Genomic DNA, 24,291 nt, shown 5'->3' with positions numbered 1-24,291 from the left:
AAAAAAAAATTAAAAATTATATTTTCTAACGTTTCTCAAGTATGTGAATATAATCCAGGATTCGGACCTCACATACAAATGAAAGAGTTTCTGCCTAATAAAAAAGCTTGTCTCGTCCCACCATAGATGTCTCTCGTGAAGTCTATCGACTTCAATAACTATGTATCGAGAAAATTCAATATATCTAGAAGTTCCAAGAATTTAAATAGTGTGGTTGTCAATCATGGGTAGAATTGGTGAATGTTACAAGTGTGTAAAGTGATCACTTAAACCAGCCTATGACAATCGTAAGCCCCTTTGAATGCCCAGACTTTTGTATTCTTCTTCATCTATGTTAAGATGTGAAAAAATAATATGAAAAATAACCCCTTTAATTGTAGATAATCCAGATTTGTGAACAAGTATTTGGACACACTCAAAATGTTGTAAATAAGTTAGTTGAGATGTCAAAAAATAATATGTGCATTTTATTAGAATTTATACCATTTAGGAAATATTCGTTGAAAAAAGCTTTTTATCGTGTATTTTTACCAGTATTTTTCAATTACTTCAGTATGTTTATTCGAAGTAAGCCCCTAATATTCACGCGGAATCTTCAGGAACCCCTCCGAATACCATAAGCCACGAAGTAAGAAAGCTGTACATGAGGGAAGAGGAAAAGAAAACAGAGAAATAAAAGGAAACCCGAATTTAAGTAGAATCCTTCCGGTATTTGGCAGCTGAAAGGGAGGGGAACACGAGGAAAACTCTTTAAGGAAACACAGCCCTTGAGGAATCACAATGGAGAGAGGGGTTACATGATCCACTCATGGATCAAAACGTTTATTCTTCACCATAAACTATTTCGTCCCTTTTGGAAGGGAGGTGACATAGAAATAATTTGATAAAAATACCAAGGTTCATATGAAGCAGTCCCATAACGAAATAAATCCACAAAAGTATTTTTTGACAGGATCAGACTAGAAGTAATACTTTAATTTAAAAAGAAACAATTTTTACTTTATAAACATCATGGGAACGTATAGGATATAACCAATGATATTTATAATTTTCTTGTGCGCAATGTTGTATACCATAAGGTATGGTAAATACAATAAAACCATCTATAACGTTGAGATAGGTACCGCAATATCAGAGGAAATATTATAACTGGTTAATTTTTTAAATTGTAATTTTACATTTAAACCAGCGGAAATGACCGAATTTAGTCATTTAAAATTAAAATACAATTTAAAAACATTAACCCCCTACAACGTTCCCATTGATAAACGCAGTACCTATCTCAACGTTAAAAGGTTACTGTACATATATAAATTATTTTAGATTTTTCATTTTATTTCAACTGTACAAACTTCAAATTTCAACGTCCCAAGGACACAACTAATTTATAGACTTAACTTCACATGCGGTATTTGAAATTAATAGTGGTTTGCCAATTAAAATTTTGATTCAATGAATGGGTGTTGCAAAAAAGTAACTGCCGAATCAATCAATGAAATAATTGATTTAGACTTTGCTAGACCTATATTCAGAGAATATACTTTAGTGGATAATAAATAGTAAGAAATGTTTAATTTGTAAGCTGATAGTATTATGACCAAAATCAATCCAACCATGATATAATACGTTCCACTGCAGGGTTTAAATTCCCAGTGAATGGTGTGTAATCAAATCAATCGCTATAAGGTTTATTATGACTTATGCACGAACAACAATGAATTTATTAAACGTTTATCATTAAACTATCGGCTTCTGGTCAATTATAATATGAACAATAGACTTCACTTGCGGTCGTGTCATTTCAGAAGCGATCGGACACCGTGCAGTATTCATGAACCAGAAACAATAAATATTCACGTATAAGGTCGGAATGGGCATTGATCGACAATAATTCATAAGAAAACATATAACAATGAAATCATTGTGACGGTTTATAGCAATAAACTATATATATATATATATATATATATATATATATATATATATATATATATATATATATATATATATATATATATATATATATATATATATATATATATATATATATATATATATATATATATATATATATTTATATATATATTTATATATATATATATATATATATATATATATATATGTATATATATATATATATATATATATATATATATATATATATATATATATATATATATATATATATATAAATATATATAATATATATATATATATATATATAATATATATAAATATATATATATATATATATATATATATATATATATATATATATATATATATATATATATATAAATATATATAATATATATATATATATATATATAATATATATAAATATATATATATATATATATATATATATATATATATATATATATATATATATATATATATATATATATATATATATATATATATATATATATATATATATATATATATATATATATATATATATATATATATATATATATATATATATATATATATATATATATATATATATATATATATATATATATATATATATATATATATATATATATATATATATATATATATATATATATATATATATATATATATATATATATATATATATATATATATATATATATATATATATATATATATATATATAGAAAAACATTTATTTGATGGACGAACGTTTTCACCATTTTCTGTAAAATAAGATGGAGTTTACCATGTTATTTTCCATTGTTTATGTACATTTGCATTTGTTTAACATTGTGTTTTTTTACAAAACATACTTGTTAAAGTGCTTTAGATATTAATGTTTATTCAATAAATAATTTACTCAAACATTCAGACATTACAAAACTTTTTAAATTAATTGTGAAGTTTTGGCCTATCAAGTACTAGTACAAGTATCCATTGTTTCCACCGAAGGCCATCATACATATATGGTTAAGTTTTATTTTTTCTTTAATGATGTGTTATACACATTTATCTGCGTAAACGCTCATATTTACTCACAACATTGAAAAACGTCTGGCATATAGTGTAAAAAAATACGTATTACGGCACATTGATTAATCGAGGAATATCAATAATCGATCGTGTCACAGTGACTTTTCCAATATATTTTTCACGAAACACCTGAATGTTATGATGTGCCAGAAATAGCGAGATACGTGCGTTGCTCGGCCTGTCAGCGCTTGACAGTTGCCGCGATACTCTAATATCGCGTAAATTACACCGAACACAGTCTCGTCACGCCTTCATAATTGGACAGATAATAATTCAGACGTGCGATAAATATCGACACCAATATTTGGTCACGGAGTGAATACAAAATGGAATACGTTACCGACACCACACTCCGTTGTACTCGTGACAAATAAAATGTTTTTACGACACAGACTTGAACATACGAAAGAAACAATAACACTTTTATGAATTCTTCGAAGGAAATTGACGATAGTCCGCATATGAAATTAAACTTAACACACATCTAAAGCCATCACAGTGAAACTTCTTAAGCGACGATTCGGTAGTTGATGATTTGACGACAATTGAGAGTGAAATTTTAAGGACGCCTCACGTATATTAGGCACATTTCGTTACATAATAGAGAAGAAATATATAACGTAAAGAGAATGAAAAAGATAGCTATACATTCCGACGCCACGGGAGTGGACCAAAAGAGTGCAACGTATGCAAAACGATACAAAGAGATATTAATAAAATAATTTCGTGCATGCGTGTTGTAGATATGCACATCAGACACTATATTGTAGATAAAAACATTTGATGTGTACATACATAAATACTTATCGGCAAAATTGTCACATAGTATTTTTTTAATATTCAACAACGATATGAAAATACTTATTCGTCGAACATTATGAAAATATCTTCTTTTACTAAATTAAATCAAGTTTTGATATCTTCAAAACGTAATCATTTTATTTTATTATGTAGTGTGCTTTTCTCGATTTTCCCAAGTTAAGGCAAAAATCTGATGAGAGGTGGAAAACGCCAAGTCTCACATTTTATAGAGAAGAATTTGCATTTTCATTTCCTGCAGCCCGAAGCCAGAAACAAGTAGCTACGTACAATACACGGTATGGGGTCTACGGAGTTTTGGCAAGGGAAATTTATCATCCAATATATACTTCCGAGCCAACAAGCTCAAAGGCGAGTGATGTATTGGATTTTTGGCGAGGAAAAGTGTAACAGAAAACCGATTGGAATCCAATCGATTTTTAAGTTTAAATAAATTTAAGAGAACTTTAGAATTGGAGGAAAATATACCAAGAAGAAAACGTAACATTTCAATATTGCTGATGCTGTTTTTATTTTATTCGAATAATTGAACAGCATTTTTTTGCAGGTCGTATTTGAAAATTCAATCATCAACGAGGATATAACGCCCAGAATAATATAGGAATATAATTTCATAATTTAGGTTATTAACATGTATTCCGTAATTAACAATTAATTTAACTATTTTATTGAATAAAGGAAAGATACACTAGGTGCTTGGTACGTTTTTGGAATGGCTTGGTAAGAGTTTTAAGGATTTCGTATTGGATTTTTTTCATCTTAATATGTGGATATATGAAATCATTCCTAAATAATTGTTATTGCTATAATATACCATATAATAACATCATCATAAGCAATCATCATCACAGCAAATATTTGAATCATTTAATTCAGTGCCCTATGCACCATTGAGTTCGGTTAAGGGTTACATGACTGGGCACTTTGTAATACCGAAAATTCCATAAAAATTCTTAATAATAATTTAAGTAAGATTATTCCAAGGAGTAAAATTCATCGCTAAACAAACATTATTTCCACATTTCTTAAACAGAAGAGTCGTTTATCTGTCCTTAAAAATTAAGCGTGATGAACTTGAAACATTTTTGAAATACAACATTCAATCCAGGCAGATTATATTTCAATATATCAGAAAGATTGGTAAACAATTAAAATAAATTAATTAAATTCGTAGCCATTGCAACAGTAAGCCTGAAAGGCCTATTCCTAAACCATTTCTTCAATAATCACCATTTGGATTCCGGGCCTAATCCGCGGTACAATTGATTGCTTTCGATTAGGAGCGGGAGGGTCGTTTCCCGTTTCCTGCTTCCTTAATCCCGGCTCCTGGTTTAGCGATACAATATTACCGAAGAATTTCGGGATTACATACGTTGCAGGCACATTAAACGCCAGATAAATTACTGGGCCTCATTAAATGTGTTCGGGAATGCGGAATGATTGAATGGCTTTAGGATGTATCGTAAGAGATGAACCAGAGCGGTGTAATTATAAATTTGAACAATTTATCTCATTTGGGTCAGTAATCTCTACCACATTTTGAAACCTATTTTTATAATTATGAAATAGTATGAAATCGAAGAATTTTTGTGAATACATATGTTATAAAAACACAAATATTTATCTTTTTATATCAATTTTTATTTTATATTAAATGCATGAATATTATTTATTTATGTTTATGAAGCATTGGAACTATACATACTACATTGGTTTAGACCATTTTAAAGGAAATATAGGATTTTGTATGGATTTTTAAATGTAAAAAATGTGAGAATGTCTACATGGGCTAAATAGCTCAGTTAAAAATATTTAATAGAGACTTGTCTAATAAAACGGTCATACAAATTTTTTAAATTAAATAAATATCTAAATTTATATATTTATAAGCAATGGTTCTTATGCTAAAGATTTCACGTGTTTTAAACTAATTTTTAATGGAGAAAGTAATTTCAACACTATCAATGAATATTCTTTAGGACAGTGAATGCAAGATCCGAGGGTTTCGAGTTCAAATCCCATAGGAGGCAGTTAATATTTTGATACAATAATTTCTTCCTCTATTAAAAACTTGTTATAAACGGGAAAACCCACCAATACTTTATTTTAAAGACTTTTCCTGTCAGGATTGAGAAGTTGAAATCGTATTTAAAAATCCGGAAAATTAGATCAACTAAATAAAATCCTTTTTAAAGGAATTTTTATGTCACTTAAGGGAATTCCTACTGTGCCCGTTCGAACCTCGTTCGATAGAGAGTGTAATGCAGGCTTTTACGAGTGATAAGTTGCCGATTGAAAACCCTTCCGTTGAATTTATTTAATAGTGAAAATACCGTAACATTTAAATATTAGATAATAAAACATTATATGTTGCATTCTTGACATATTAACATACATGAAGAAGAATACGGAAATCTGTTTATTTATTTATTTATCTTATGACTTATCATAGGCTGGTTAAGTGATCACACTTGGAATTCACAACCACACATTTAAAAAAAAAGGAACTCCTACATAAATCATTAAACTCATGACACTATACGTGTAAGTTCACAAGAGCCATCTATGGTTGGATTGGAAAATATATTTTTTAGCTGATACCCTTTCCGGATTATATTACATACTAGGAAACGCCTAAAAACATTATTTTCAATTTTTTATGCAGCTTATAATTTCACTAGATTATTTCATTCACAGTATTTTGAGCGCGACCAAATCGTAGTCGTACAGGCGAAAGTGACCAACTAACAAAACGTAAAATGTTCAGGAGGGTCATTTAAGTCACTTTTGCTTGGCAAGAAAATAATTATCAATGCATTTAGTCATTCTTAACAAGTCAATATGTTATACTCCCATGTTTAAAATCCTTGGGGATTTTTCTAGGGCAATATTAAGCTAGTAAGATATCAAATAGTCGATGATCACGTTTTTGCAAGAAATGCACTTGGTCACTTTCTCCTGTATGACTACGAAATACTTGTTCACAAACCTGGGCTTGGAAAGTCAAGGATATTCTTCTTCATCTGTATGTGTTAAGATGTCGAAAATATAAAAATAATTTCTTAGTGGAGAAACCCAGATTTGTGAACAAGTATTATATTTGGACACACTCAGAACGTTGTGAATACATATTGTATATATTGTTTTAGAGCTAGAGCCGTATGGAAACTGAATCCAACAATGAGCCCCGAGCCGTGGCACTTAGTGTGCCCGTTACATTGGACGCTTACCAAAACGGGCGATCGATTGTTCGAATGGACACGATCGCCGGAGAAAACTAGTTCCCTCGACGGAAGGCGGAACTGGGGTCACGTTTATACTAAACGGTGGGAATTTTCTAATGCGTTTACCCACCAAACAAATCTGGTAGACACATTCCTACTCGAAACATGATCTCTTTGGACATTCAGTTGAAATCTACTCCGAGTAACTAGGTACTTGTATTATGGAAAATCGCTGTGCAGTTTCCTGCAAAACAACAAGTAAAAAGAAAAGAAAAATATTTTTTTGCTGCAATGGCAGCGCCATCTGTTTAATTCAAGCAGCAATCGCAGCAGCAGCAGTACACGCCATACTTTAAAAAAAACATTGCTCATGGCAGAATCATGTTTCTCGACAGCTGCTGCAATATATTATACTCACGAGCATTATGAAATCAAATTTACTTGAAATATATGCGTTCTCTTTTCTTTCTTTTTTTACTAACCATACAGAACAAATGTGGTAGACACATTCCTACTCGAGACATGATCTCTTTGGACATTCAGCTGAAATCTACCCCGAGTAACTATTATGGAAGCCGCGGTGCTTTTTCCAGCGTCAGGTAAAAAAAAATAAAACATATTTTTAACAAAGGCAGCGCCATCTGTTGAACGTAACAGCAGCAGCAGTACACGCGATACTTAAAAATATATTGCTCATGGCAGAATCGTGTTTCTTGACAGCTTCTAAGATATTCTACACCCACAAGCATTGTGAAATCAAACACACTTCAAACATGTCGTTTATCTTTTCGTTTTTTTTTCTATTTAACCAGACAGATCCACAGCAACACGTGGCCGGGTACAGCTAGTCATAAATATAATATAATTTTTTACACGACTGGACAGAACGCGTTGAAGGCAAAGTAGATTAATCGATTAATGGCTGAATCATTATTAGACCAATGTCACCAGTGTGTTTTCTATTTGAATATCGCGGAGACAACTTTCTCCGGTGCAAAGGCCGCGCGTGCATAGCTCACCGCTGATGCAATGCAAAAAATGCGACCTTGACTCATTCTCAAATACAATATGTCCGTCTGACATAAGAAAAAAAACGGGCGAGTACTTTTTAGCGCTCGTTTCTGAGAAACTGAAGCGAAAATGCACTAAAATGACTCATTCGTGCTTGTAATCTTCAAAAGGCAAATTAAAGTTCAGATCGTTCGACGTGGATCCGGATCGTCGGCCTTCGGCTCGGATTTATAACTCAGTCATGCATAGTAAAAAAAAACACGAAGAATAAACAAACTAAATATGTATACATGTATATTAACTTATGAACAATAAAACGCGCATTATTAATTCTACAATTGTGTTATATTTACTAGAATATCCTAAATAAACTGGTAATAATAAAATATAAGAAAAATAATAATATATGATATATTTTTTAATAGATTTATATTATCCACTGACACTTCGTGATGGAATTGCATTTTTAATGTATTATTAGATTAAAACCAATATTTTTAGCTTTTCCACTTTATTTTTATTTGACCAGCGACCGGGTTTCGTCGTCACCGACATCATCAGACTGGTATATGATATATTTACTTAAATGTTTATTCAATGGGTAATTAAAAATTTTAAATGCGTTTTAAATATATTTTTTACCTTCAGAAATCATTATGAATTAATAATAAAAGAAAACGAAAAAAATATAACTGAAAAACTGAAAAAATATAATATATATCCTTGATAAAAACTAACTAACCGTCACGCCGCTTCTCCGCAGGGGTAGGCAGGAAATTAGAACACCATACCAATCTGTCTTTGCACACAATCTTCGCCTTTTTCAAATTCATATATGTATCTTCTCATATATACACGCCGATTATTCCGACTGCTGACCTGACCACTTTCAAGTATTTGAAATGCCTAATCATGCAAAGTTTTCATCGGCCTTCCTCTGCTTCTATTACCAACAACATACGCTTCAAAAATTTACCTAACCATCCTTTCCTCACTCATTCGATTCAATACACAATAACCTAAAAATATAAAAAAAGCGTTAAAAAGGGTATGTATATCACTGAAATTGTCTTTTGGTGTCGTAAATTCTGAACCATTGATCAGTACAAAGGCCCATACATATTACAGGGCTTGCAGTAGAACCGAGACCACCATAAATCCTATTTATTTTCACCCGAGACCATTCATTCGTGAGTGATTTTTTCGCGGGTAAAGTTTGCCCGAGTTATCTCGGGAGTGGGAATTTTCGCACATAATAGCCGAGTATACTCGAACGTAGTCTTCAAGCGGTTAAAGAGCGAGGGTGATCAGACAGAGGTTAGAAGAAGAAAAATAATTTATATAAAATTGTGAATTAGTGTTTAAAGGAACAATTTTCGATTTAATTTTGATAAATGCAAAATCAAACGTCAAAATGCATCAAACGTGGTCGCAATTCGATGCGGATATCTACCATTTAAAATGTATGTTTATATTGGAGGAGAATGGAACCATCCATACTCCCCAGCGTCGCAAAGTACGGCCAATCCCATGGTAGACGACTTTCGGGCAGAACACCAAAGAGATGGGTCGATAGCTGGGAATCGACATCGCAGGAGGCTAATCCCTCTTAAAAACAGGCCGCAAGGCCTACAATAAGAAGAAGAAGAAGAAGAAGAAGAAGTTTGTGTTTTGATTTGACGTACTTACTATTAGTTTTGTATTTGTATTTACGTGCGAGATGGGAAAAAATCGAATAAAATAAAATCCATTAATTCGGAAAGCCGAGATCAATCCTCTGTAGATAGACAGGCAACGCGTATTGGGGTTAAATGCTATTTCGTATTGAACGGGATCAAGGAGTCATTACTAGCGCTATTGGTGGGATTAGAGGTGACGTCACCGGCCAGTCCATGCCGATTAGCGATGACGTCACCGGCGATGAAAGGTGAAGGGTGTCTTCCAATTATCTCGTCAGCGCGTAGAGCAGTAGGCACGCCGGAGATTAGAGGGGTCAATTGAGAGGTCGCTGGCTTACAGAATGAAGTCGGGAAATTGGTCTGGAAAACTGCCAATGACGAGAAATACCTAACATTTTGGGTATGTCCAAATCCTTGCTCGCAAATCAAAGAAACATGTAAAAAGTAAAACCTTATTGGAGAAACCCAGATTCGTAAACAAAGATTAGGTGATACCCAAAATTTGAATAAAATAACTGATCAAATTATAAGCTGCATTTTTAATTTGATTCTGTCTCTTGTTTCCGCGAACAAAACTGAAATACGAAAGTTATTTTTTAGAAACAAATGCTTTTATACCATATCTTAGCAAATACAATAATAATGATGATAATAAACAACATTTTGAGTGTGTCCAAATACTTGTTCACAAAATCTAAATTATCTCCAATTACAGGAGTTATTTTCATATTATCTTTTGGTCGTCAGCCCCGTAAATGCTCAGACTTCCATATTCTTCTTCATCTTTGATTTCTTCTTCTTCTTCTTCTTATTGTAGGCCTTGCGGCCTGTTTTTAAGAGGGATTAGCCTCATCTTTGATGAGATGTCAAAAAATAATATGATAAAAAATAAACGTTTATTGTTTCGGCATTCACTTTGTGGTAAGTAAGGCATGATGAAATTGTAAAAGAAAAACACTTATGTGGTAAAAAAAATGTGTTTTTCTTTTACAACAATAAACATTAATAGAAAAAATAAACAAAAAGCTATTTTAGAAGAGCTTTTTCTAAGTACATAAAAAATATCACCCATCAACCATGCCCCGGGCACGTTAATGCATACGTATTACAAAAATAAAATATTTATTACAACCCAAAAAAGTTACCTCAATGTTAGAAATTTGATTTATTTTTTAATATATAAAATGAAATACTATTTATTTAATTTAATAGCGCATGAAGCTCTTATTATCGATATAATTGGTCATATTAAACATTATATTCGCCTGCATTCTCGTAAAAATAATAAGGGAGAAAGTTTTAAAGAATTTAGCATATCCAATAAATAACCGATTTCTACCGAACCACTCGATATGGGGAACTAAATCAAATCATAGTGGTTTTTTAGAACGATGATATGTGATTATTTTAATACTTCTAGAATGTTTTAGGGCACAATGTTTGATTATTTATTGATATGACGTTTAATTTGTAAAACTCCATAATTTATATTTGAAATATTAAAATCAAACACTGCTTTTTAGGGTCTACTAAGTTATATATTTTGTTGTTAAAAAAACCTTAAAATTACATTTGTGACAATCGTTTCGCCCTTTAAGGGCATTATCAAACTACTTCGGTATTTTGATAATGCATGATTAGGGCAATATCAAACAAATACAGTAGGTAGTTTAAAATTCCCTAGCAATGCGAAAGAATTGTCACCAATATTTATTTTTATTTTTTTTTTAATATACAACTTAGTAGACCCTAAAAATCAGTGCTAGATTTTAATATTTAAAATATAAAAAGAGTTATAATTATATATATTTAATAGTTTTAAAAAATCAAAAGCCAATAAATTAAATGAACAACCTTTAAGCGAGGAAGCAATCATTGTGTTAAAATCAGGTTAAGTATTGGGTGAATGATACGGATTAAAGTACACAAGTATTTATGCAGCGCGTGAGTTGGCAGTCTGGTCACGTTAGCACTGGAAACGAACTAACGGCTACCCAGCGCTCTTATGGTCTCCTGGCCGAAATGGTATCGTTAAAAAGCAATCGCGTTCGGACACACTTGGGGCATGCAAGGAGGAAGGAAGGAAAACGATATGTTACGAAATCTTGAGGTTAAGAACCTTTATATTAATTTAATTTAATATTTTTAAATTAAATGTTAGGATCTTTCAAGGCGTAGTCATATATATAATTATCAATATAATATAATATAAAATAACAACTTAGTCCTAACTAGCAAAACAAAAACATGCATAACTTATGGTTTCTCTTTCGTACAACATTTACTCCGTAATAACGGAATGCATTATAAAGAATTTGGTTGATTTTTAAAAGATATTGTATCGAAACAAACAATATCCAGGCAATATAATGGATCTTTCTCGAAAGTTATCTAAAGGAAGACCAAGGAATTCACGGGTGAAGCGGAAAGATAACATGATTCGAAGGTATGGCTTAGGAGACGTTGTCCAGGACAGAAGGACCTATAACCTGAGGACGAGGAGAGCTGACCCCAGCAGTATACAAGGACAATAAGCTGGGATGTAGCCAGGAAGAAGATTGTATCGAAAAAATGTTGAAATCAATGAAACCTTATATTTCTTTCAAACTCACTAATTGCAGTTTTTAAACTCTTGAATTTTAGTGAAACTATAATATTCAAAGCCTTAAATACAAGTAAAATAATGAACAGGAAACATTTACTTAAACTTGAGGTTAAATAGCGTCAATGTTCGGAATAGGACAACGTTCTTATGACAATTCAATAGAATAATAGTCTGTAATACTCAATTACACTCCGCAAACACAATGTAACCATTAGTTGGAGAAATGAAGCAAATAATAGGCGAGAAAGTTCACCTGTGAATGATTTCCTAATGTATCTCTTCAGGTTCATGACTAAAATAGCTGTATTTCCTAGCTCGTGATTAAATACCATTGATGGAGATATAACGATTAACAGCAGAATTACAAAATTACGACCAATTGTGTGATGATAATCGCTTATCGATTAAAAAGTTTAACTCATAATATTTTGAGTGTTTCCAAATCATACTTATCTTTTTTAAATCAAGATTTCAATGATATCTTAAGATAGATAAAGAAGCGTATTGAAATGAGAATATGGATGTCTGGGTAGTTACAGGGTGTCCAACTTGTCGAACTCTGATTGGATTGATCGCTTTATATATTGTGTCACATTCATCGCTCAATCCACATTGACAAACAAAACTTGAATTTTGAAATGTTGTATAATATGTTTTAAGTGATAAAAAAGTTTTAATTGTAATTTTTATTTAACTCGTATCGATATCATATCACCAAAGAGGTAAAATAAATTAATAAATCCTCAAATTTAATTAATTTAATTGGGACCGTCTAGCTACCTAAATCTTTACGGCAAATGTCTGATTCGCAGGGTGATAAAGATCATATTCTCAATATTAATATTTAAAGCATTTACTTTGTGGTTAGTCATTTTTAAGTATTTATTTTTTTACTAAAATGTTTGTAGTATTAATATATAACCACTCACCGAGATTTTCATGTCTACCGGTATCGAGACGTACCCGTCTCTTCGTCAGGACAATCACTACCACAGCATGCAAACAATACTACCCTTCACTACCATAGCACTATTTACACACTTTAAATTACACAAAATGTTTAACACATGGTTAAAGGTCAAATCTCTACTACACTGTCAGCGACAGTATAGTCCCCTGGTCGATTGGACCTAAAAAAACTTATACCTTTATATCCCAGCGCGTATTTCTTCTGAGCGAGACTAAGACTGCTAGGTTATAAGTTTGTTACTTTAGTATACTTTGTAGCTGGTAAAGTAATACAATTATGTTTCAGGCCCTGAAAAATACTGCTCCTGGTCTGAATTAGGTAAACGTGGGCCTGAAAATGAATTCCATTCCTTTACAAGTAAAATCGACTCATGGGGGGAAAAGTATTATAATAACCATTGTACTGAACGTATCACGTTATCGCAACAGGGACATGAAAATAATTATGGGTATAAAACCCTTATCCAGCAAAAACGATTCAAGTTATTACCGTATTTACTTTGTTTATATAACGTAATTACAAAGGGTTTTAATAAAAATAAATATAAATGATGATTAATCCAATCTGCTGAAGTATAATTATTATAGCTATCAAATTATATTAAATAATAGATACCGACACGCGATATCCACATTAGATCATACGGAAGAGCCAGATTTTTTCAGAAATTAATTGGCGAGTTTTTTTACTTCCTACATTCAAACGAATTAAATTTTGTATTTAATTACATAAAAATTTACGATAATTCAAAAACTAAAAATGAAGAGCATTTTTTAACGTTATTCGTCATTATAAATTACAAAATATATGAAAAATTATTTTATGTAAATCTACATCCGACTAAGGATAAAAAGCGAAATTTACGTAGCTGAGTACCTGTACGTTCTTGTACCTAGGGAGGTTATTATTTGTCATACTAGATACACTTATCAAGAATCATAACAAACTATCTAAAGATGATACGGATTCTAAAAATATATTTAGATCGTAGTAAAAAAAGACTCCTTTACTCTATTTAGATAAATAACATCAGCATAACAAAACTCGTCTTATCAAATTATTGCGTACAATTTAAATATATAACTGCCGGTCGTCACCCACTCTCAGCCCCAGTCTCCTACCCTTTGTAAGAGACAATTTGATGCTTAATGCTAACTTATTTCTATGATGCTACAATACAATTATTTTATTCTTAAAATATCTTAAACTAGCCTATTCTACGTCGGCTACACTTCCAAAAGTCCGATACACAAATATTACGAGAAATGATAAAGATAGTTATTTTCATATGTTTCGTATTACATTTAAAAATAAAATGGCCTTCATAGATCGTTGACAGTACAGTATAACCTCGATATAACTGACAAAATCCGGTCAAATGTACAAAAAACTCATATTAATATTATTTTTGGTCAAATTCAAGTGTCGCCGCATGTTAACAATTTTTAGCGGTCATGATAATCACATCATACGTCTAGTACTAGAATTTGAGCCATAATACCGCATGCCAAAAAATAAGATCACATATCGACGATCTAATAACATTTATTGACTATTCGTCAGATAACGAACAAGGTCAACTATATTTTACGAATTTTAAAATTTTAGAGAGTTGATTAAAAAAAACACATTCAAAAGTGCAAACAAAACTTGATTCCGTTTTCAAAACAGGATTACCGAAATCAAGCGCGTCGATATCAAACAGCAACGTCACTTGACGAATGTCCGAAGACAATAAATATAATTTTGTTTTTATTTCATATTCTTTATTTATATCTAAACACAGTATTCATTTTTTTAAATATTTATTTTAAAACTATTTTTATAAAAAAGACTATCGGCTTAAACGGACACGCGCTTCCACCAATTGGTCCGTTATATCAAGATTTTACTGTACATTCTTTTGTAATTGAATCTAATGTGTTGAGAAGCTTCTCCGAAGTTAGGGCCAATGCACACATTTAAAAATGACACTATCTGAATTCCGAAAATGCCATACGTCTGATCTTAGGCGTTTTTTCCCATTATTGTCGGAGTTTGCTGCAAAGTTGGTGAAGAAAAAGTAAAAGTGTGCTCGCCGGCGTCCGATCGGACGGCCGTCACGCCAAGTCGACTTTTGTGAATTATTTCGTACGTATACAAGTAAAAGCTAATTGGGTCCAGCGATGGAAATGCTATAGAAATCTAGCGAAGAAACGGCAGCGTAAAACGAGCGAAGCATCGCTAATACGCCCGACCGCTAGCCACTCCGCTCAGCCTCCGAGTTGAAATGGATGATGAAAGTTATTTGGACTTGGCCAACTATCGATTGCAATATCCAACAAATTCTAGCATCAAGTTAATTCAAGAGGATGAAACATATCGCTCACTCTTTTCAACAACGTCATATATAAAAAAAACTTAAGGATATCGTTTTTAAAGTTAAAAAATATAATAAAATGTTTTTAAAATAAATACCAAGCCACTTATTGAACTTTTTCCTGTGCGACAGATCTTTTTAGGTAAAACCTGAATGTTTTTTCTCCATTTGAAAAATATTTAAGAAAAATAACTAAACAATATCTTTTCTTCAAAATGCAAAAACAATGAAATGAAAATTGACGATTTTTGACATATGATGTTGTTGAAAGGAGTGAGCGATATGGTATAAATTTGACCATCCAAACAATGTTTTTTAAAATTTTACACTATAAACTTAACATAATTTTTAAGGTAGTGTTACCCAAAAATGGAAATAGACAGTAAAAAATCAACATCAAAATTTTTCACAAAGTTAAATTAAAAACTGACTATTTAAATTTTTTTAAATAATGGTATTTACTAAGTTTTACTTAGTAAATACCATTATTTCTTAAAATCTATTTCCACACGTGTTTTGATGCATTCCACATCATTTTCGATGCGGTGTTTGAAAATGATTTGGGTATGTGAATCGATTCACATACCCTAACTATCTCAACAAACCGTTCTTAATGTTATCGATAATGCCTATCTCATCCTTGCATTCTTTCCTTATACCACTATTCGAACATCTATCATAAATCGTTTTGCCGTACATTCGTCTAAGAGGTCTCATTTCGGCTGAATTCAATTTTTTTTTTTAATTCTTATGTAATTTAGTACCGTTTCATGCATTGGAAGACATCCATCAGAAACCATGGTTCTATCAATATTACTTAGATTCAAGAACGCCACAATCTTTAATATCCAGCCAAAAACAGACTACTACAACAACAACAAAACTATATCATTCACGTATTGTGTGGGTGAAAAATTAAAAAAAAACCCTCTACAAATTTACAATCTACGTAAGAAGATGAATATTATGAGTATACGACAAAACTGGACATATAATTGGATTTCTAGGTCAGTTTTTTTTTTAATTGATCGTGTATGAAAATATGAAACATTGTGGGATGTGAGTACCTACGCAAATGTACTGCGACTTGCGAATCACTTAACAGCAGTGGTCGGCAAACTTATTAGCCAAAGAGCAAAATATGCACATGACAACGATTTAAACAAAATCGTGAGAGCCAAATCTCTTTGCAATTCTTTTTTTTCATTTTTTTTAAACCCTTATCCGCAGCCCAATGGTGCATAGGGCACTGTGTCATATTAACGCAGTGTTATCTTGATCGTTTACATATGAAGGAAAGGTGATCAGCCCTCCGCTTCAGGTACCAGTCCATGGTGATATTGAATAAATATTACAGTGAAAAAAATCACTTATATTTATTTTACCCCCCTTGGGAATCGAACCCGGGACCTCCAGAACGGTAGCCGAGCGTGCTGACCATTACACTACGGAGGCGGACATTCTTTATGCAATTTTTGCAATTCTAGTACACGTTAATTACAATTTGAGACCTTTATTAAATTACAGGTTCACTCAATGATTTTACACTTAAAAAGCATTTCATTAATTGATAAAAAAAAAAATTTAATAGTAAGGTATCCATAAGAAGACTGCTTATTGCAAATAATATTTTTGCATTTGAAAGTTTGACGAAGTCAAGTTCGAATGTCGTTATTTTTAGCGCGTTTGCAGGTTCTCATCAATAAGACCCGCGATTCCCAGTTGTCTTTTAAAAAGATTCACGCTTCAAAAATATTGTTCGCATGAATACGTAGAGTCGAAGAGCCTTCCCGCGGATATTTGTGCCGGAGCCGCACTTAAAAGGTCAAAGAGACCATGCGGCTCCCGAGCCACACATTGCCGACCTATGGCTCAACATAAAAACTTTTTTAAGACACGAATAGATTTTATATCATATTAACTTCTACATACGAACAGCGATCCACTGCGCTTGCACACGTGGCGTACTTATGAAGTTTGTTATTACTACGTTGCATTTATCACACAGCCAGGAATGATTTCGTAAGCCGAGGTACCACTGTATTATGTCATGGTAACATTAAGAACAGATACTAGGTATTTCCACAATAATACAGATTTATAAGCACAAGTTACTTTGTAAGTTTTTCGACGATAATTGAATTATTGTCTGACGGGCTCAGTGAGGCAAGCCGCACGAGTTAGACACGAGTAACTTTCCGCAAATTCAAGAGTCGGAAAAATGGGAACGAAAAACTTTGGAGCAAGCTACATGACCTTGGGTTTCTTCTTAATTAAACAGAATTTAACGTGAAGCTTCAGTTCAGTTGGAGAACCCAAGAAACATTTTAGGTTAAAATCGCGAATTGTTAAATTAGAGGTGGATATGAAAATTTAACCTGGAAATATATTAAATCACATGTTCGTAATATTATAAATTTATAATGTTTTCTGTTGTTTGTTCATTTATAATTGACAAGTTAAAGTGTGATATGCTTGTCCGCAGGGTGTAGCGTGTTTGGCTACCAAGCTGGAGGTCCCGGGTTCGATTTCCAGGAGGGTCAAAGTAAATTTTATTATTTTTTCACTATAATATTTATTTGACTTTACACTGGACTGGTAACTGTAGCGCAGGGCTGATCACCTAGACTTTATATATATATATATATATATATATATATATATATATATATATATATATATATATATATATATATATATATATCGATAAAATCAGCATTGCATCAATTAATTGGAGTGCTCTTTGCACCATTGGATGCGAATGACGGTCAGTAATAACTTAAGTATGACAATGGAATTTTAAATTACCACTTTTTAAATGGTATGCAATTATAATATTTTTATATGTCAAAAAAATAGTTTCATGATGATTACAATTGAATTTTCTTTCAAGAGAAAAAGCTATCCAAATGATAAATATGTATTATTTAGTTATCTGATGCAATACTTTAATATTTATTAATATAAACAGTAATTTTATGGCTTTTCATGAAGGTACCTAAGCTTATTAATAAAATACGAATCAATACACACATCAAAATTAATGTCATGCGAGTATGTTACAGAACAAAACGAACACATAAGATTTCTTGGACACAATTGTAAACAGAAATAAAAGGGTTAATCTGATGTTAGTCAAAACACAAATGGCTTACAAGATAGTAGATTGATCACTCTGGAAATGTATTACACAGGAATCACTGCGTTACTCACCGACACCTAAAAATAATGTGAAATAATAATTAAGATAAAGCAATTGACTCATTTGAAAGGCATTATTACCAAATCAGGATAACAACTATCTGTAGTGTTGCAATTTGGAGCTGTAGTAATGCCTTGAACAGCTGAAACGAGGCTTGTTACAGACCATAAGGATTAAAGACTGTTACACCATATAATTGAACAATTATTATAGAACAAAAAAACCCGTATTCACAAATAACAAAAACCAATTGTCAACGTGTCGTTTCTTTAAGGCTGAGATCTCGAACGTCTAAAATCAGAACGCGATAGGCCGTGCTAAGGGCTAGATGTCTTTCCCAACTATTTAAAAAAAAAAATATTTACATATATTGGAATTTGACTTTTTAAAGTAGATATATTGAAAAAAATAACTGATTACCCTTCAATAACTCTTTTTTTCAAAACCATACATTTATTTCGCAGATTTTTTTCATTGTAAAAACCGTATTATTATAAGCAACAAAAAAAAATAATTACGTCAAATGTTACCTGGGTTTAATGAAAATTTTATTGCGATTTATCACATTGGGCCTAAACGAACAAAATATAATAAAGAAGTTGAAAAAATCACAGAATTTATCATTTTTTTACTTTTTGTTATTGGAAATTTCGTTTGACGTAACGAAACTGGTTGCGTTTATACTGATTTGAAGCACATGAGACACAAAACTACGGTAATTTAAAAATAAATTATTTTAACTGGATGAGGATACAATGGATACAGAGTGTGGGGATGAAAGTGAAACATAGTTGATTTTTTATAGAATTTGTAGATACAAAACGCATCAAAGTTTGCTTAGCATGTAACATCCTTAAAATCATATCAGTATAAGTTTAAATATTAATATTCCTATTAAATTTATAATATATATTTGTGTGTACTATTTGATTAATACATAACAGGATATACAAATATTTGATTGACGTAATTGCAAAATCAAAAACGATAATACAACACAAAAATAGGTATTTATCAGTGGATAATGCACAAAAACTGATTTTAACAACTGAAAATTTGATGAACAGATGTAGATAAATGCAATCGAACGATTCGAATCACGATAATTTTTGTGCTGACCTTGATCAAGGCACATATATCAATGCAAACACGCAACGTGACAACATTTCCTCGTATACCGACGTTAATTTTTCACGAACTTATAAATATAAATCATTAAAAACCATTGTTTGGCTATGAATTATTTATTTCAAAGTAATTTGAAAGATTTATTAAGAATAATTCATTGCTAAGATTCGACTGGCAAGCAGCGCGAAACCATTTACATACAGTAATTTACGAAACCGATTACAGTCTAACCCGGATATAAGAGACCTGGACATAACCTCAAGAGAGTTGGCTAAAGGTTTCGTCATTTTACCCATCCATTAAAAACAACATGAGAGACCTCTTTATAAGAGAAAACTACCCCGGTGTTTAGGACCCTCTCATATCCAGGTCCGACTGCATTTTACATTATCTTTTAAATTCTATTATGTATTATCCTGTATCCGAGTGAGACAGGTGTTATAATAGCGAATAAATGATTATAAATCGAATAACCCAACAAAACAATGTCATCAAATTGCTGATAATTTATTATTGATACTGACATCTCAACATAGATGAAGAAGAACATGGATGTCTGGGTATTTACAGGGCTTACGTCCTGTCATAGACTGGTTTAAGTTATACTTTATACACATGTCACAGTCAGCATTCTACCCATGATTTACAACCACACTACTCAAATTTCGAAAGTTATATTTCTCCTTTGATTGATATCCTTTTTAAATGCGAGTTCTCGGAAGCAACTATGGTCGAGTTGACAAAGCGTTTTATTTAGCAGAGACCTTCATGGATGGGTAAAATGATGAATGTAATACGTGTATAAAGTGATAAACTTAAACCAGCATTTAAAATGAATCCAAAGTGGAGAAACCCAGATTTGTGAACAAGGATTTGGACACACTCAAAATGTTGTGAATTTATTATGGATTATTTATTAAATTTTAAATACACTCGTTAAGCGTTGAAGATATCTGGGTTTAGGTGACTGAATCGGGGTAAAACCCTATGCAAACATCATAAATATCATTGTCGTATTTACCTAAGAATTATATCCATTCAAATGTGTAATTTATAAAAATAATACTGCGCATTCTTCGCACATGACTCACGTCATTTTTTTTACATTCGAGATAAGATAACACTTATGTGTAAGACATATCAAACTTGAACGCGAGATATGAGGCTTATCAGAGTATATACTTACCATACATGCTATCGGAGGTGAAAAAAACATAGCAGTAAAATTTGAATGAGTAAACAGAAGCCATAATTATGAATTTGGCCAATGAAAGAAATCTCAAGATGTTACAAATGATGCAAAGAGTGAGACTAATATTTTAAGAAGTAAATAAAAGTCTTTAGATATGTAAACGGCCCTCAATTTATTTGTAATTATGACAAAACTCTTGCTAAAAATTTAAATATTTAAAAAAATTCAAATAAAAACATTGGAAATGCTAAGTGACAGCAGCTGCCAAGAAGCTCGCTGTCCACCATGAACAAAGTTCAGTATTGCGTGTATTGCCATTACGTAAACAGATGGCGCTGCCATTGCGGTATAAGAGAAAGATTTTCAAACACTTGTCGTCTGTGACATTTTTATTTACATGGATAAAAACAGGCGGGTATTTGAATGCAACGCTGAGTCAAAATTTCAATCGGTGAATAGTTGTACAAGATTTGAAATTTTTAACAGACTAACATTTACATTTTTATTTATATACATATATGTATTGAGATCATGAACAATATCTTTGTTTATTATAAAAGTATACTATTTACGCGACCACTTCAAGGTTTTTGAGCCACACACGAACAAGGGAAGCACAAAGCTAATTTAATTGATATAATAACGATAATTATGACGATGTAACTCGATAATTGAACTACTGAGATGAGATTGGACTGACACGTACAACAACTATCAGACACACGCAAGAAAAGAATTCAGACTGAGTACATATGTTTGTACCTCGTTATAAAGTAAGGTGAAGGTGAATAATTACAGTAGAACCCCTGTAATTTAATTAATGAATCATTAAATTTTGGATGCTTTGCCAAAAAAAAAGCACCTCTGATCCGTCACTTTTGGGACTGGACCGTTAGGGCGCTTATCCACTACCCGGGATTCCATGTAATTTTACCGTCCGGCATGTCAGTTAGCGTTTTAAAACGACGATTGGCTCGTGCTTTTGTCCATCTTTCTTCGGATCGGAGCTCTTGATCGGTGCCTGAACACGTTGCGCGTAAATTCGATCACACTAAACCGTCGACGTCACTTTCATTTTTCAAAACCGGACTGGCGGACGGTAAAATTCCGTGTAGTGCACAACCGGCTTTAGTCGGTACGCAAAAAAAGGAAAAATACGGATTCACAGTAAAATAAACAATCATGAAAAACAATGCAATAAACATGCAAAAAAGCTGTTATGTATATTGAAAAAGAGCTATTTAGTGATACATATATATAATAATATAAAACCCTTATCCGCACCCCAATGGTGCATAGGGCACTGTGTCATATAAACGCAGTGTTATCTTGATTGTTTACACATGAAGGAAAGGTGATCAGCCCTCCGCTTCAGGTACCAGTCCATGGTAATATTGAATAAATATTACAGTGAAAAAATCACTTGTATTTATTTTACCCCCCTTGGGAATCGAACCCGGGACCTCCAGAACGGTAGCCGAGCGTGCTGACCAATACACTACGGAGGCGGACTGATAGTGATACATACGTTTAAAAAATAAAGGCAAGGTTAAAAATTAACGTAGACAATAGCAAAAAAAAATCGATTATGGCATCGATTTTGTTGATATAAATCAACCGGAGTGGCGGACCAGCCGAGGGTGGAGTACGTGAGAAAACAATTGTTTTTTGTAAGCCTCGTTAACGAGTGATTTTGGCTCTAACAATCAAAAAAACATTGTAATAATAACGAAAAAAGGATATTAAAGGAGATAGAAAAAGGAGAAAAAAAAACAATAAACAATTATTAACTGAAATTAAGGAATATTTTAAATAAATTATTCGATCTACATTAATTAAATGATTAAAATGTGGACAATATAAGACTGTTTAGAATACGAAAAAAAAAAATCAATTCTGACATAATACAAAAATTAACGTAAAGACAGCCACCTTTGTGTTAAAATATAGTACAAACGTTGTTAAACTATGCATCGCCGCCCTAGAATACTCGTATAACACCTATTGTCCATTTGAATTATCCTAATGAGATATTCTATAGTCATGGTATAGTAATTCGAGTGATTTCATAGGTTAATGTTACCGCTGAAGTTAGCGCCATAATACACCAGCGACTAAATCGAAATGACAAATTAACAGTTAGACCCCGCACACACCCGTGCCGTTGCTCTGCTGACTGTCGTAACTGACATTTTTTGTAGAATTTCAGTTAGGAACAGTTTTTTTTCGAAGCGTGCATGTGCTCACTAAGTCTCATACCTGCATATTTCAAGGTTTCATAGCAGGTAAACATCATGAACCTGGGATACGGAGAGATGCCGAAGGTTAAACCCGACTATAAGAATGTGTTTTACTACAAGCGGGTTAATTCCGTTTTATGTTTAATCATAATGTCTTATCAAAAACCGTGATTCAAAATCCTGAAATAAAAATTAAGTTTGTTTTGTTAACATATAAATATTTCTGAGTAGGATGCTACATTTCTGTATTTTGTGCGGGGAAAATGTAGCGTTCGTATATCGCACAATAATTGTAGTGCTACAAATGCACGCTACAATTGGACAAGTCGAACACTATCGGTCAAAAAAAATGTCTGAGGGGAGAGTGGAAACACTTCATACGAACACTAGAATTGATAGTCGTAGTGTTCAATTTGTTCAATGTTCGTAGTACTAAACTGTGTGCAGCGTATCTTGGTATAGAATGGGCGCTATATCGTAGCACGACACTATTTGTGTACTTATTGTGTGTGGCGTATCTTGGTATAGAACGGGGCGTTATATCGTAGCACTACTCTTTAGGAACTTGTTGTGTACAAGCGTATCTTGGTATAGAACGGGGCGCTATATCGTAGCACTACTCTTTAGGGACTTATTGTGTATAAGCGTATCTTGGTATAGAACGAGGTGCTATTGTAGCACTACACTATTTGTGGACTTATTACTGGTACGTATTGCAACCTGATAGAGTGGCAGCACGCACCGTGCCACGAAATCTCTGTGACTTTACAGTCTTTATACTATGCGTAGAGTGAAATAGGAACGCGGGACTCGATTCATTTGACATTTGCATTCGCGTCACAGCGGGCCCTAACGGCAGAATCCT

General features: G+C 32.3%; 1 protein-coding gene across 3 annotated transcripts in view; it reads right to left on the bottom strand.

The window, feature by feature from the left end:
- GckIII (Germinal centre kinase III) overlaps positions 1 to 24,291 on the bottom strand; it is a 172,500-nt gene that overhangs the window by 111,590 nt on the left and 36,619 nt on the right. The gene's annotated exons all lie outside the window — the stretch shown is intronic.

This window comes from Brachycentrus maculatus, unplaced genomic scaffold (assembly GCF_059751285.1).
Source record: "Brachycentrus maculatus isolate JH-2025_06_01 unplaced genomic scaffold, ASM5975128v1 h1tg000240l, whole genome shotgun sequence".
NCBI lineage: Eukaryota > Metazoa > Arthropoda > Insecta > Trichoptera > Brachycentridae > Brachycentrus > Brachycentrus maculatus.
The sequence above is the reverse complement of the archived record's forward strand: the minus strand, read 5'-3'. Positions and strand labels throughout refer to the sequence as shown.